The sequence below is a fragment of the Equus asinus genome, chromosome 3 (assembly GCF_041296235.1).
Source record: "Equus asinus isolate D_3611 breed Donkey chromosome 3, EquAss-T2T_v2, whole genome shotgun sequence".
Taxonomy (NCBI): Eukaryota; Metazoa; Chordata; class Mammalia; order Perissodactyla; family Equidae; genus Equus; species Equus asinus.
In genome coordinates this window covers 82,364,846-82,380,535 of record NC_091792.1, presented here as the reverse complement: position 1 = coordinate 82,380,535, position 15,690 = coordinate 82,364,846, and the positions used below count along the sequence as shown (strand labels likewise).

Genomic DNA, 15,690 nt, shown 5'->3' with positions numbered 1-15,690 from the left:
TGTCAAATATTTGTTGGCCGTAGACATTTGGGTTTACTTTTGGACTCTTGATTCTGTTACATTCGTCTATGTATGTTTTTATGCCCATACCATAAAGTAAAAGCATCCTTGTCTTGTTCCTGACCTCAGAGGGAAAACTTTCAACCTTTCACCATTGAGTATGATGGGTTTGTCATATATGGCCTGTATTATTTTGAGCTATGTTCCTTCTATACCTAATTTGTTCAGAGTTTTGATCATTAACGGATGTTGAATTTTGTCAAATGCTTTTACTGCATCTACTGAGATGACTCTACAATTTTTATCATTTATTCTATTAATTTAGTATATCACATTTATTGACTTGCATATGTTGAACCATCCTTGCATCCCAGGGATAATTCCCCCTTCATCATGGTGTATGATCCTTTTAATGACTGTTGAATTCAGTTTAGTAGTATTTTACTGAGAATTTTTGCATCTATATTTGTCAGGGATATTGGCCTGTAGTGTTCTTTTCTTGTAGTATTCTTATTCAGCTTTGGTAACAGGATAATGCTGGCCTCGTAAAATAAGCTTGGGAGTATCCCTTTCTCCTTAAACTTTTGGAAGATTTGGAGAAGAAATGGTGTTAATTCTTCTTAAATGTTTGGTAGAATTCACCATTGAAGCTATCTGGTGCTGGGCTTTTCCTTATTGGGATATTTTTAATTACTGATTGAATCTCCTTACTTATTATAGGTATGTCCAGATTTTCTATGATTCTGGATAGGTTGTGTGTTTCTAGGAATTTATCTTTTTCTCCTAGGTTGTAGAATTTGTTGGTATATAATTGTTCATAGTAGTCTCTTGTGATGCTTTGCATTTGCGTGATATCAGTTATAATGTTTCTTGTTTCATTGACAGTTTTATTGGAATGCTCTCTCTTTCATTCTTGGTAAGTGTAGCTAAAGGTTTGTCAATTTTGTTTATCTTTTCAACAAACTAACTCTTCGTTTCATTCATCTTTCCTGTTGTTTTTCTATTCTCAATTTCACTGATTTCTGCTCTGATTTTTCTTATCTCCTTCTTTCTGTTGACTTTGGGCTTAGTTTGTTCTTTTTCTAGTTCTTTGAGGTGTGAAGTTAGGTTGTTTATTTGGGAGCTCTCTCTTTTTTAATATAGGCATTTATTGCTATCAACCTCCCTCTTAACACGGCTTTTGCTGCATCCCGTAAGTTTTGGTATGTTGTATTTCCACTTTCATTGTTTTCAAGATAGCTTTTTAATTTCCCTTTGGATCCATTTCTGACTCATTGGTTGTTCAGGACTGTGTTGTTTAATTTTCACATATTTGTTAATTTCCACTTTCCCTCCTATTACTGATTTCTAGTTTCCTACCACATTGGTTAAAAAGATACTTGGTATGATTTCAGTATTTTCAAATTTGCTAAGACTTGTTTTGTGACCTAAAATACGATCTTTCTGGGAAAATGTGTTGTGTGCACTTGTAAAGGATAGAATTCTGCTGTTTTTGGAAGGAATGTTCTGTATCTGACTGTTGAGTCCATTTGGTGTAAAGTATAATCCAAGTCTAGTGTTTCCTCAGTGGTTTTCTGTTTGGATGGTCTCTCTATGGTTGAAAGTGAGGTATTGAAGGCCTCTATTATTATTGCATTGTTGTCTATTTCTCCCTTCAGAACTGTTGGTATTTGCTTAATACCCAGGTGCTATGATGTTGGAGGGATATTTTCACAATTCTTTTATCCTCTTGATGAATTGACCCCTGTTTCATCATAATGACCTTCTTTGCCTCCTGTTCCAATTTTTGATTTAAATCTATTTTGGCCGATATATATTTTTTTACCCCTACTTTTTTATTGGTTTCTATTTGCGTGAAATATCTTTTTCCATTCCTGAACTTTGAGCCTGTGTGTCCTTAAAGCTGAAGTATCTCTTCTAGGCAGCATTTAGTTGAGTCCTCTTTTTTTTTTAATCCATAAAGCCACCCTATGCCTTTTGATTGGGTAATTTAATCCATTTACATTTAGAGTAATTATTGATAAGTAAGGACTTACTATTGCCATCTTGTTAATTGTTTTCTGGCTGTATTGTAGTTCCTTCTTTCCTTTCTTCCTCTCTTGTTGTCATTTTCTTTTTGGGGGGGGAACTGATGACTTTCCATAGCAGTATACTTTGATTTCCTTCTCTTTATTTTGCATGTATCTATGATAGGTTTTTGTTTTGTAGTTATTTGAAATATCTCATAGATGTTGCAGTCTATTTTAAGATGATAACAACAACTTCTATTGCAAACAAAAACTGCCCTTATACTCTTCTTCCAACAGTTTTTTCATAACATGGTTTGCCTATTTTATATTGCATATCCATTAAATATTATTATTGCTTTAGCTACTTTTAATGCTTTTGTCCTCTTACCTTAATGCTAGAGTATACTATGCTTTCACATTACTAATTAGCGTCCTTTCATTTCAAGTTTAAGAACTTCTTTCAGAATTTCTTGTAAGGCAAGTCTAGTGGTGCAGAACTTCCTTAGCTTTTGTTTGTTTAGGAAAGTCTTTTACTTTCCTTTATTTCTGAAAGATGACTTTGCTGGGTAAAGTATTCTTCATTGGCAGTCTTTTTCTTTCAGTACATTACTTTTAAAATTTTACCTATTTATTTAAACATTGGCTTATAGCATTATATAAATTTCAGGTGTGCATCATTCTATTTCAGTTTCTCTGTAGACTACGTCATGTTCACCACCCAAAGACTATTTACCATCCATCACAGTACATGCTTGCCCTGTCTCCCCATTCCCCCTCCTCCCTTCTCCCTTCCCCTCTGAAAACCCAATCTAATTTCTGTATCTATGTGTTTGTTTATTTGTTGTTGTTGTTGATTTTATCTTCCACCTATAAATGAGTTCATACTGTATTTGACTTTCTCTGTCTGACTTTTTTCACTTAGCGTAATACTCTCAAGTTCCATTCATGTTGTCACAAATGGCAAGATTTCATCTTTTTTTTTATAGCTGAGTAGTATTTCATTTTGCATATATGCCACATCTTCCTCATCCATTCATCCCTTGATGGGAACCTATGTTGTTTCCAAGTTTTGGGTATTGTGAATCGTGCTGCAATGAACATAGGGGTGCATGTATCTTTACACATTCATGTTTTTGTATTCCTTGGATAAATACCCAGAAGTGGAATATCCGGATCATATGGTAGTTCTCTTCTTAATTTTTTTTGAGCATCTCCATACTGTGTTCCATAGTGGCTGCACCTGTTTGCATTCCCATCAGCCATGTATGAGAGTTCCCTTTCCTCCACATCCCCTCCAACACTTGTTATCTCTTGTTTTGTGAACAATAGTTTTCTGATGTGTGTGAGGTGATAACTCATTGTAGTTTTGATTAGCATTTCCCTAATAATTTGTGATGTTGAACATCTTTTCATGTGCCTGTTGGCCATCTGTATATCTTCTTTGGAAAAATGTCTGTTCAGATCTTTTGTCCACGTTTTAATTGGGTTGTTGTTTCTTTGTTGTTGAGATCTACAAGTTTTTGATATATTTTGTATAATAACCCTTATCAGATATGTGGTTTGAAAATGCCTTTTCCCAATTATTAGGTTGTCTTTTCATTTTATTGATGGTTTCCTTTGATGTGCAGAAGATTTTTAGGTTGATATAGTCACATTTGTTTATTTTTTCTTTTGTTTTCCTAACATCCTGCTGAGTCTGATGTCAAAGAGCATATTATCTATGTTTTCTTGAAGAAGTTTTATGGTTTCAGGTCTTACATTCAGGTCTTTAATCCATTTCAAGTTAACTTCTGTGTATGGTGTGAGATAATGGTCTACTCTCATTCTTTTTCCTGTGGCTGTTCAGTTTTCCCAACACCATTTACTGAAGAGAGTTTCCTTTCTCTATTGTATGTTCTTGGCTCCTTTGTTGAAGATTAGCTGTCCATAGATGTGTGGTTCTATTTCTGGGCTTTCAGTTCTGTTCTATTGATCTGTGTGTCTGTTTTTGAGCCAGAACGATGCTGCTTTGATTACTATAGCTTTGTAGTATGTTTGAAATCAGGCAGTGAGGTATCTCCAGCTTTGTTCTTTTTTCTCAGGATTCCTTTGGCTATTCAGGGTCTTTTGTTGTTCCATATAAAATTTAGGATTCTTTGCTCTATTTCTGTGAAAAATGTTGTTGGAAGTTTGACAGTGGTTGCATTGAATCAGTACATAGCTTTAGGTAGCACCAACATTTTACCTTTATCTATTCTTCCAATCCAAGAGCAAGGAATATCTTTTTATTTCTTTGTGTCTTCTTCAGTTTCTTTCAACACTGTTTGATAGATTTCATGGTACAAGTCTTTCACCTCTTTGGTTAAATTTATTCCTAGCTATTTTATTCCTTTTTTTTTTTGCAACTGTAAATGGAATTGTATTCTTAATTTCTCTTTCTGCTACTTAGTCATTAGTGTATAGAAATACAACAGATTTTTGTATGTTGTTTTTGTATCCTGCAACTTTATTGTATTTGTTTGTTATTTCTACTAGGTTTTTGGTAGATTTTTAAGGATTCTGTTTATATAAAATCATGTCATCTGCAAATAATGACAATTTTACTTCTTCCTTTCCAATTTGGATCCCTTGTATATCTTTTTCTTGCTTGATTGCTCTGGTTAGGACTTCCAATACTATGTTAAGTAAGAGTGGCAAAAGTGGGCATCCTTGTCTGCTTCCTGTTCTTAGAGGGATAGCTTTCAGTTTTTCACCATTGAATATGCTATTAGCTGCGGGTTTGTCATATATAGCCTTTATTATGTTGAGATACTTTCCTTCTATATCCATTTGATTCAGAGTTTTTATCATAAATGGAAGCTGTATCTTGTCAAATGCTTTCTCTGCATCTATTGAGATGATCATGTGATTTTTGTTCTTCATGTTTTTAATGTGGTGTATCACATTGATTGATTTGCAGATGTTGAACCATCGCTGTATCCCTGGAATAAATCCCACTTGATCATGCTGTATGATATTTTAATGTACTGTATTTGATTTGCCAGTATTTTGGTGATGATTTTTGCATCTACACTCATCAGTCATATTGGCCTATAATTTTCTTTTTCTGTGTTTTTCTTGACAGGTTTTGGTATCAGTTTAATGCTGGCTTTGTAGAATGAGTTAGGAAGTTTCCGTTCCTCTTCAATTTTTTGGAAGAGTTTGAGAAGGATAGGTATGAAGTCTTATTTGAATGTTTGGTAGAATTCACTGGGCAAGCCATCTGCCCTGTTCTTTTGTTTTTTTGGGGGGAGTTGTTTACTGTTTTGATCTCCTTACTGGTGATTGGTCTATTCAAATTCTCTGTTTCTTCTTGATTCAGTTTTTGAAAGCTGTATGATCCTAAGAATTTATCCACTTCTTCTAAAGTATCCAATGTTTTGGCATATAGATTGTGTAGTCTTCTTTACAGTCTTTACAGTCCTTTTTATTTCTGAGGTATCTGTTGTAATGTCTCCTCTTTCATTTCGATTTTATTTATCTGAGAATCCTCTCTTTTTTTCTTGGTGAGTTTAGCTAAAGGTTTTTCAATTTTACTTATCTTTTCAAAGAACTGGCTCTTAGTTTCACTGATTTTTTCTATTGTTTTTTAAATCTCTATTTCATGTATTTTCTCTCTGATTTTTTGTTGTTGTTGTTGAGGCAGATTAACCCTGAACTAACATCTGTGCCAATCTTCCTCCACTTTATATGTGGGTTTCCACCACAGCAGGGCTACCAAGTGGTGTACGTCCATGCCCAGGATCCAAACCCATGAACCCAAGCCGCTGAAGTGGAGTGTGCTGAACTTTAACAACTATGCCAACGGGCTGGTCTCCCTGCTCTGATTTCTATTATTGCCTTCCTTCTACTAATTTTGGGCTTTGTTTATTCTTATTTTTCTAGTTCCTTTAGGTGTAATGTTAGATGGTTTATTCGAGATTTTTCTTCTTTGTTGAGGTAGGCCCGAGTTGCTGTAAACTTCCCTCTTCGTATAGCTTTTGCTGTATCTTGTTAGTTTTGGCTTGTTGTAGGTTCATTTTCATTTGTCTCTAGGTAACTTTTCATTTCTCCTTTGATTTCTTCATTGACCCAATTGTTGTTCAGTAGCGTTTTGTTTAATCTCCACATGTTTGTGACTTTTTCAGTTTTCTTCTTGTAGTTGATTTCTATTTCCATATTGTTGTTGTCAGAAAAGCTTCTTGATATTATTTTGATCTTCTTAAGTTTATTGAGACTTCTTTGTGGCCTATTATGTGATCTATCCTGGAGAATGTTCCATGTGCATTTGAAAAGCATGTGTATTCTGTGGTTTTGGGATGGAATGTTCTGTATATATCTCCTAAGTCAATCTGGTTGATCTGATTTATTTTGTCATTTAATGCCAATGTTTCCTTATGGATCTTCTGTTTGGATGATTTATCTGTTGATGTAAGTGTAGTGTTAAAGTCCCTTACTATTTTGTGTTACTGTCTATTTCTCCTCTTATGTCTATTAATAATTGGTTTATATATTTAGGTGCTCTTATGTTGGGTGCATAGATATTTACAAGTGTTATAACCTCTTGTTGGATTGTTCCCTTTATCATTATGTAGTGCCCTTCTTTGTCTCTTGTTAGAGTGTTGTAAAGTCTATTTTTTCTGATGTAAGTATTGTTACCCCTGCTTTCATTTCACTGCCATTTGCATGGAGTATCTTCTTCCATCGCTTCGCTTTCAGTTTGTGAGTGTCTGTAGGTCTGCAGTATGTCTCTTGTGTGCAGCATTTATAGGAGTCCTGTTTTTTTAATCCATTCAGCCACCGTATGCCTTGTGATTGGAGCATTTAGTCCATTGCTATTAAGAGTAGCTATTGGTAAGTATGTACTTATTGCTATTTTGTTCCTTTTGTCTGGGTGTTTTCGTAGTTCTTCTCTGTTCCTTTTTTCTCTTGTTCTCTTCCCTTGTGATTTGCTTACTTTCTTTACTATCATTTTTTGATTCTTTTCTCTTAATTTTTTGTGTATTTATTATAGGTTTCTGGTTTGTGATTACCATAAAGTTTACATATAATAGCCTATGTAATTAGCAATCTATATTAAGTTGATGATCTCTTAAGTTTGAGCTCTTACTAAAAGTCCTACTCTTTTACTCCTCTCCTCCCACATTTTATATTTTAAATATCATATTTAAACACTTTTTTGTGTGTTTGATCCATTAACCTCTTATCATGGAAATAGATAATTTTAGTGCTTTTTGTTTTAATCTTCATTTTAGGTTCATAGGTGGTTGATCAGCTACCTTTCTTGTATATTTGCCTGTACCAGTGATTTTTTTCTTTGATAATTTTCTTATTCTCATTTATGGTCTCTTCTTTTCCACTTAAATAAGTCCCTTTAATATTTCTTGTAAGCCTGGTTTATCCATGCTAAACTCCATTAGTTTTTGCTTGTCTGGAAAACTCTTTATCTCTCCTTCTATTCTGATTGATAACCTTGCTGGGTAGAGTATTCTTGGCTTGGCTGCAGCTTCTTCCCTTTCAAGACTCTAAATACATTGTGCCACTGCTTTCTAGCCTGTAAGCTTTCTGCTGAGAAGTCAGCTGATAGCCTTATGGGTTTTGGTTTGTATGTAACTTGTTGCCTTTCTCTTGCAGCTTTTAGGATTCTCTCTTTATCTTTAAATCTTGACATTTTAAGAATAATGTGTCTTGGTGTGGGCCCTTCTGGATTTTTCTTGTTTGGTGCTCTCTTTGCTTCCTGTACCTTGTTGCCTGTTTACTTCCTTAGGTTAGGAAGGTTTTCAGCTATTATTTCTTCAACAAGTTTCTCTGCCCCTTTATCTCTCTTTTCTCCTCTGGGACACCTATAACATGGATCTTGGTGTGGTTGATGTTGTCCCAGAGGTCCTTTAGACTCTCCTCATTCTTTTAAATTCTTTTTCTTTTATCTGTTCAGCTTGGATGATTTCCTCTACTCTATCATCCAGCTCATTGATCCGTTCTTCTGTGTTATCTACTTTGCTATTGAGTCCCTCTAGTGAATTGTTCGTTTACATTATTGTATCTTTCTGTTCAGATTGTTTTCTTTTTATATTTTCCAATTCTTTGTTGAAGTTCTCACTGTGTTCATCTAATCTCCCAAGATCAGTAAGCATCCTTATGAGTATTAGTTTATGCTCTTTATCACTTAGATTGTTCATTTCTCTTTCATTTAGTTTATTTTAATGAGAATTAGTCATATTTCCTTATTTGGAACATGTTCCTTTGTCTCCACATTTTGCCTATTTCTCTGTGCTTATATCTATGATTCAGGAAGATCAGCTACATCTCCCAGTTTTGGAGATGTGGCCTTATGTAAGAGATAGCTTATGAGGGCCAGCAATGTGCTTCCCTCTTGTCACCAGTTCCAAATGTTCCAGAAGTGTCCCTTGTGTGGGTTACATGTGCCCTTCTATTGTGATGGGATTGCTTTTGCTGCAGGTGCGTGAATAGGCTAGGCTGGCCCCCTTGCTGGCTAGTTGTAAGGCTCAGCTGAGTGCAGCTGCTACTGTCACTTTAGTTACCTTATGAGGCAGGATGAATCCCAACACAGCTGGCTGCAAAGTCTAACAGCACACACTTGCTTCTCTTTTTCTGTTAAGTGAGTCAGGCTTGCACTCTGACTTGTTGCTAGGCTCAGGGGCTGACAATAGCTGTAGCCTCTGAAGCTGTGGTAGCCTCTGGCCTGTGAAGCTGTTGTCAGTTCTCTCAGGAGTGCAACTTGGTGGATCTTGCCCCCAGCATGGCAGCACACAGTGGTTTCAGGTGTTGGAAGGTGGGGCAGATCCCTTATGTGGCTGTTTGAGAACGCCAGCAGTACAAGTCAGCTGCAGCTGACAAGCCCCACTACCCACGGGCTCACACACCCCATCAACATGGTCCTACCCTGTGTGTATGCCCTGCTCCACTGAGGAGGCCCCATTCAGCCTGCTGCAGAGGTCCCACACACTTGGCAATGCAGGCCTGCCCCTTGGGCATACCCTGCCCCACAGAGGTGGGCCCACTCTCTGTGCTGTAGAGGCCTCACATAGCCCATCTACAAGGGCCCACAAATTCCCCATGGGCTTGCGGGTGGGCAGAGCCAGTCCATAGGGCAGGTTTCCTGCCCTAGCTGAGCTGGATTAAACTGGTGCTCTGGTGGGTGAGCGAACTCCTACACAACAGGCCCAGGGAAGTAATCCAATGGCATCTGCCAGCATATGTGTCAGCACACCTCTGCTAGGTCACAATAATGGCTGCTGCCAGTGTCTTATTCCCTGCGGAGTTGGTTTCAGCCACCTGCTGCCTCTCTGAGATGCACTCAAAACTTATCAAGTGAGTCTCTTTCACCAAAGGACTCTGCACATGTCTTTCTGGTGATTTTGTGTTTCCTTCTAGAATTCTGAGTGAATTTGTGCATGGGCCCTTTAAGGACAGGCTTTTTTTTCTCTCGTGTTTGACAGCTTTTCTGAGGGTATTCCCTGTTGGTTTTAATAGCCAGAAATACCAGACATTATGGCACTTGTGTCAGTTGTGCTGAATTCAGAGGCTGTTTGTTGTGGCATAGCTCTCCACTCAGATACCCTGCTCCCCCAGGGAAAGCTTCATACCTTAACATGGCTCCTGGCCGTGAAACACCATGGCTGAATGTGGTTTTATCTTTAGCAGAAGGGTGTTTCTGCCTCTTCCAGCTCAGTAGTGTCGTCTTTTGTTGTGGGAGTTCTTTTTATCCAGTTTCCAGTGCTCTCTCAGTGTTAATTTCTCCACAGGTAGTTGTAAATTTACTGTGTCCATGGCAGGGGAAGAGTTCAGAGCCCTCCTATGCCACCATAGCAGGCCATCTTCCCAGCAATCTCCAGCACTTTGAATGTATCATCCCCCAGTGTCCTGGCCTGTGAGGTTCCTCTTGAGAAATCCAATAATAGACTTAGTTGAGTTCCCTTGTATGAGAGCATTTTCTTCTCTTTCTGCTTTTAAAACTCTCACTTGGTCTTTGACTTTAGACAGCTTGATCATAATGTGCCTTGGAGAAGCTCATTTGGGTTGAAATTGTGGTGTGACTTATTAGCTTCTTGAACTGGGGTGTCCAGATCTCTACTCAGGCTTGAGAGTTCCTAGACAGTATTTCTACTGTAAGCTTTCCGCCCCTTCTTCCTCTCTTCTCTTTCTGGGGCATCAATGGTGTATAAATTGTTTCCCTTATTGGTGTCTCATAAGTCCCATAGGTTTTCTTCATTCCTTTTCTTTTTTTCCTGGATAATTTCAAGTGACCTGTCTTTAAGTTAGTTCACTGATTCTTTCTTCTGCTTGGTCCAGTCTGCTGTTGAATGTCTCTGTGGAATTCTTCATTTCAGTCATTATATTCTTCTGCTCCAAAATTTGTTTGTTTTTAAAAGTTTCTCTTTCTTTGTTGAACTTCTCACTTTGCTCTTGTATTTTTTTCCTGATTTTGTTAAATTATTTATCTATGTTATTTTCTGACTCTGTCAGCATCTTTGGGAAAATCATTTTGAGTTTTTTGTCAGATAATTCATGTATACCCAATTTTGGGGGATCCGTTACTGGAAGTTCATTGTGTTTCCTTGGGGGCATCATATTTCCCTGATTCTTTGTGATTCCTGTAGCCTTACATAAGTGTCTGTGCATTTGAAGAAGCAGTCCCCTCTTTCTGACTTTATGGACTGACTTCAGTAAGAAAAGACTCACCTGTGGGTGGGGCACATTGGAGCATGCTGTGACTCCAGTTCTCGTGGTGCAGGGAAGTAAGTGCAGGAGCATATTGTGGCTCTGGGTCCTGGTGTGGTGTGATGTCTCATTGGCTCAGGCTGCTGGAGTACACAATGTTGCCAATTACATGGGCCTGGCAAGTGCCATGATATAGCTGAAAGAGCTATTGGGGTCTTTAGCAGCATCTGTAGGTCCCGTGGCTAGGGACCAGGGCAGGCAATGCTGGTGTTCAGTAGTGGTCTTGTAGACACACTCAGCTGTGGGGGCCAGCTTCAGGTACCTGTGTCCTGGGAGGGGCTGTTGCAGACACACATAATGTAGTGGTGTGGGCCAGTGCCAGCAGCAAGGGCTGGGACCAACCATGGGTGCACTTATAGCTGTGGGGGCCTTGGCTGTTGGCATGTATTCCTCTGGTGCAGGGTTTCACCATAGGCATGTGTGCAGCAGGGGAGGCTGGTGACAGGTGTCAGGCTGGTGTGGTGCAGTTGTGCAGGTAGATGGGCCAGCTGTAGGTGAGATCAGTGGTGCAGGCCAGTGACATGAGTCAAAGTCAGATCCAGGCAGACAAGCAGCTGTAGGGGCCCTAGCTGTTGTGGTGTGCACGCCTGTGCTGTAGGGTCTTGCAATGGGCCCATGGCAGTGGAGGCAGGTGACAGAACTTGATCCAGCAGAGTGCAGGTGCATAGCTGGAGGGCCTAGCTGCAGGGAATCCCAGCAGTACAGGCCCGTGACTGGACATAGGTCCAAATCAAGACCAGAAGCAGCTGTCGGGGCCTTGGATGTTGGCTTGCATGCACCTGGCTGCAGGGTTGTGCCATAGTACGCACATGGCAGTGGAGGCCTGTAATGGGAGGCAGGTTGGTAGCATGCAGGTGCATGGCTGGAGAGGCTAGCCCTCAGCACATGCACAGCAGTGGGGGCTAGCCATGGGAGTCTAGGCTAGTGTCTTACACTTGCACAGTCACAGAGGCTGGGGCTGGCTGCCAGTGTGGATGCCAGGCTCTGGTAGGGGAGGAAGCAGGACAAGAGTCAGGTGGCTGGGTTCTGCTAATATGAAAATCTGTGGGGCAGAAACTTGTGAAATCTGCAGGTGATCCGTAATGGCTGTGCTGGCTGGGGTATCTCAGTGGTAAAAGCTGCTGGGATTCTCTGCAGAGCAGGTTACAGGGGACTGTGGTCACTTCTGGCACATAGCTGATACAGGTGGTCTCCATACAGCTCAGCTGTGCTGGTCTCTGGGTGGGATCAAACCAAAGCAGGTCCTTTGTGCAGTGCCCTGAAAGGCCGTGGATGCTGGTCACTCATCCCACTCTCTGTTTCTCAGAGAGGGGAACTATTTCTGGCTGGGGAGCTTCCTTTTCGTGTTGAGCAGTGCTGGCTTGGGGGATGGAATGATGCAGGCAAAATAAAGCTGCCTTCTTTCACTTTTCGTGTGGGTATCCTCATGTTTTCAGTTCCATCATGTTGCTGAAGTTTCTTAAATGGACTTCTGAGCTCTCCCAGAGTGATTTTTGTTTTTGTGGATAGCTGTCTAATTGTTGATCTTTGTGGTGGGATAGAGGCTAGGGTCGCCTACTCCGCCACTTTGGTGATATCACCACAACTTCCTTTTAGTGTTTCTTGTAAGGCCAGTCTGCTAGCAAGAAATTTTCTGGATATAGGATCCTTGGTTGACAGTTTATTTTTTTAGCTGCTTTACCATATTATGCTATGCCTTTTGGCCTCCACTATTTCTGATGAGAAGGCAGCTGTTAGCTGTATGGGGCTTTCCTTGTAAGCAAAAAGCCATTTTTCTCTTGCTGCTCTTGAGATTTTCCTCTTCTCTTTGGCTCTCACCATTTTTACTATGATATGTCTATTTGTGGATCTTTGTGTTTATCCTCCTTGCAGTTTCTGTGGCTTCCTGGATGGGCTGATTAATGTTTTTCATTAGTCATGTGCCACATAACAACATTTCAGTCCATCATGGACCACACATGCGCTGGTGGTCTCATACGCTTATAAGGGTGCTGAAAAATTTCTATCACCTGTGATGTTGCAGCCATCATAAGTTGTAGTGCAATGTGTTCCTCATGTGTTTCTGGTGATGCTGATGTAAATGAACCTACTGTGCTGCCAGATGTAGAAAAGTATAGCACGTACAATTATGTACAGTAGAGAATACTTGGTGGTGATAAACGAGCCATGTTACTGCTTTATATCTTTACTATATTGTACTTTTTATGATTATTTTAGAGTGTACACTTTCTACTTATCAGAAAACGTTTACTGTAAAACAGTATGCCCTATTGTGCCGGCAGCAGTCTCATACATTTCATGTTTTTTTTTAAAAAAATTGAGGTAACGTTGGTTTATAATGTTATATAGCTTTCCAGGTGTGCATTAAGATATTTCGACTTCTGTGTAGACTACATTGTGTTCACTACCAAAAGTCTAGTGGGCGTCTGTCACCGTAAGAATGTCTTCCTTTACCCTTTTTTCTCTCCCTCCACCCCCTTCCCCTCTGGTAACCACCAATCTATTCTCTATATCTATGTATTTGTTCCTTTGTCTTCCACGTGAGTGAGATCATATGGTATTTGACTTTCTCCATCTGATTTATTTTGCTTAGCATAGTACCTTCAAGCTCCATCCATATTGTTGCAAATGGAAAGATTTCCTCTTTTTTATGGCTGAGTAGTATTCCATTGTGTATATATACCACATCTTCTTCATCCATTCTTCTGTTCATGAGCACTTGTGTTGGTTCCAAGTCTTTGTTATTGTCAGTAATGCTCCAGTGAACATTAAAGTGTAAATATCTTTCCAAATTAGTGTTTTCATGTACTCGGATAAATACCCAGAAGTGGAATAGCTGTATCACATAGTAGTTCTCTTTTTAATATTTTGAAGGATCTCTATACTGTTTTCCATAGTGGCTGCACCAATTTACATTCCCACCAGAAGTGTATGAGGGTTCCCTTTTCTCCACATACTCTATGACACTGGTTACTTCTTGTCTGTTTAAAAATAGCCCTTCTGACAGGTGGGAGGTGATATCTCATTGTGGTTTTCATTTACATTTCCCTAATAATTAGTGATGTTGAACATCCTTCCATGTGCCATCTCGTGTTTACCGTGTCTCTTGATTCCATCATTTTCTCCTGTGCTTGATTTAATCTTGAAGACACTGATGCCATTCTGGAAGGATTACAACATCTATGACTCCATCAATTAGCTTGCTTGGGCTTAGGGTGATGTCACCAAGAAGTGTACTAATAGTATCTGGAAGAAGACACTCAAGAGGTTTGTCCATGACTTCCAAGGATTTCCCAAGGATGAAGAGGTTGCAGAAATCTACAAAGCTATGGTTGAGATGGCAAACAACTTTAACCTGGATGTGAATGAGGATGATACTGAGGAACTCCTCGATGTGGTTCCTGAGTAATTGACTAATGAGCAGTTATTAGAATTGGAACAGAATGCATAGGTGAAGAAGAGGCAAGAGAAAAGGAAACTGGAGGGGAAGAAAAAGAAGAACCCTCTGGAAAATTCACACTAAAGAGTTTAGCAGAAGCTTTTGCAGACCTCAACAAGCTCCTCAAAACGTTTGAAAACATGGATCCCAACACCAAAAGCTTTCCATGAATAGAGAGGAATGTTCAAGGTGCATTATCTTCTTTCAAGCAAATCTAAGAGGAAAAAAGACAAATCAAGCAAACCGCCATGGACATGTTTCTGAAAAGCGTGACAGCTCCTCCAGAAGAGCCTCCAGGCAGGTCCTTCAGGAGGTGTTCCAGAAGAAGGCATTGTCACGTAGAGGATGACGGCTCCATGCGTGTTATTGCCTTTGAAGAACTTCCAGGGGGACAAGATGTGGTGGTGGAGGACAGTGGTATTGATGATCCTGACCTTGCATAGGCCTAGGCTAATGTGTCTTAGTTTTTAACAAAAACATTTAAAAAGCAAAAATAAAAAAATTTCAAAAGTAGAAAAAAGCTTATAGAATTAGGATACAAAGAAAAACATTTTTGTTTCGCTGTAGATTGATATGATGCTCTATGGCGTATGTTTGGTAATTTTTCAGCCTTATTGCTTAAAATATTTCTTCCTGCTTCTTACCTTACCTCTCCTTTTGGCACTCTGTTACACATATGTTGTTCTATTTAATGGTGTCCCACGTTTCTCTGAGGCTCTGTCCGTTTTTCTTTATTCCCTTTTATTCTCTCTTGGTCAAGTTGCATAATGTATGGATCTGTCTTTATATTGGTTGATTCTTTCTTCTGCCAGTTCAAATTCAGTGTTGAGCCACTCTCAAGAAACTTTTTTCCGGTTTTTGTACTTTTTAACCCCAGAACTTCCATTTGGTCCTCCTCCTCCTTCTTCTCTTTAAATAACTTCCATCTTTTCAGTGATGTTCTCTATTGATGAGACATCATCATCACGCCTTCCTTTAATTCTTTAGTCATGCTTTCCTTTAGTTCTCTGAAAACACGTATAATGGCATTTTAAAGGCTGGTAAATATGACACCTGGTCATGCTCACAGGCAGTTTCTTTTGCTTGCTTTTTCTCTGGTATATGGATCAGAATGCGTGTTTCTTTCGTGTCTTGTGAGTTTTCTCATTTGTAACTCGACATTTTAGATAATATATTGTAGCAATTCTGGGTACTGAGCTCTCCCTTTGGGATTGGTACTGGCTTGTTTCTGTTTTTAGTGACAGGCTGAAATGTTTTAGTAAAGTCCATCCCCCAGCCCCAGTGGAAGTCTGTGAAGTTGCTCCTTAGGGCACACAGCCCCGGTATGGTCACGGTCACCCTGGGAGGACAGTGGTTTTGCTGTGACTCGGTGTGGCTGTTTCCCTGCCACGCCTGCCTGTTAAGCTCTACTAGTTGTTAGTTGATTGCTTTGTTCTTTGCAACAATGCCTGGAGCATAAATTGCTCGAGAGGCTGATATAATTCAGTTTGGATTCCTTCGAAG

The 15,690-nt window shown here is 39.4% G+C and overlaps 1 long non-coding RNA gene across 10 annotated transcripts in view; it reads left to right on the top strand.

The window, feature by feature from the left end:
• Positions 1–15,690, top strand: part of LOC139044831 (uncharacterized) — a 74,685-nt gene that overhangs the window by 46,306 nt on the left and 12,689 nt on the right. The gene's annotated exons all lie outside the window — the stretch shown is intronic.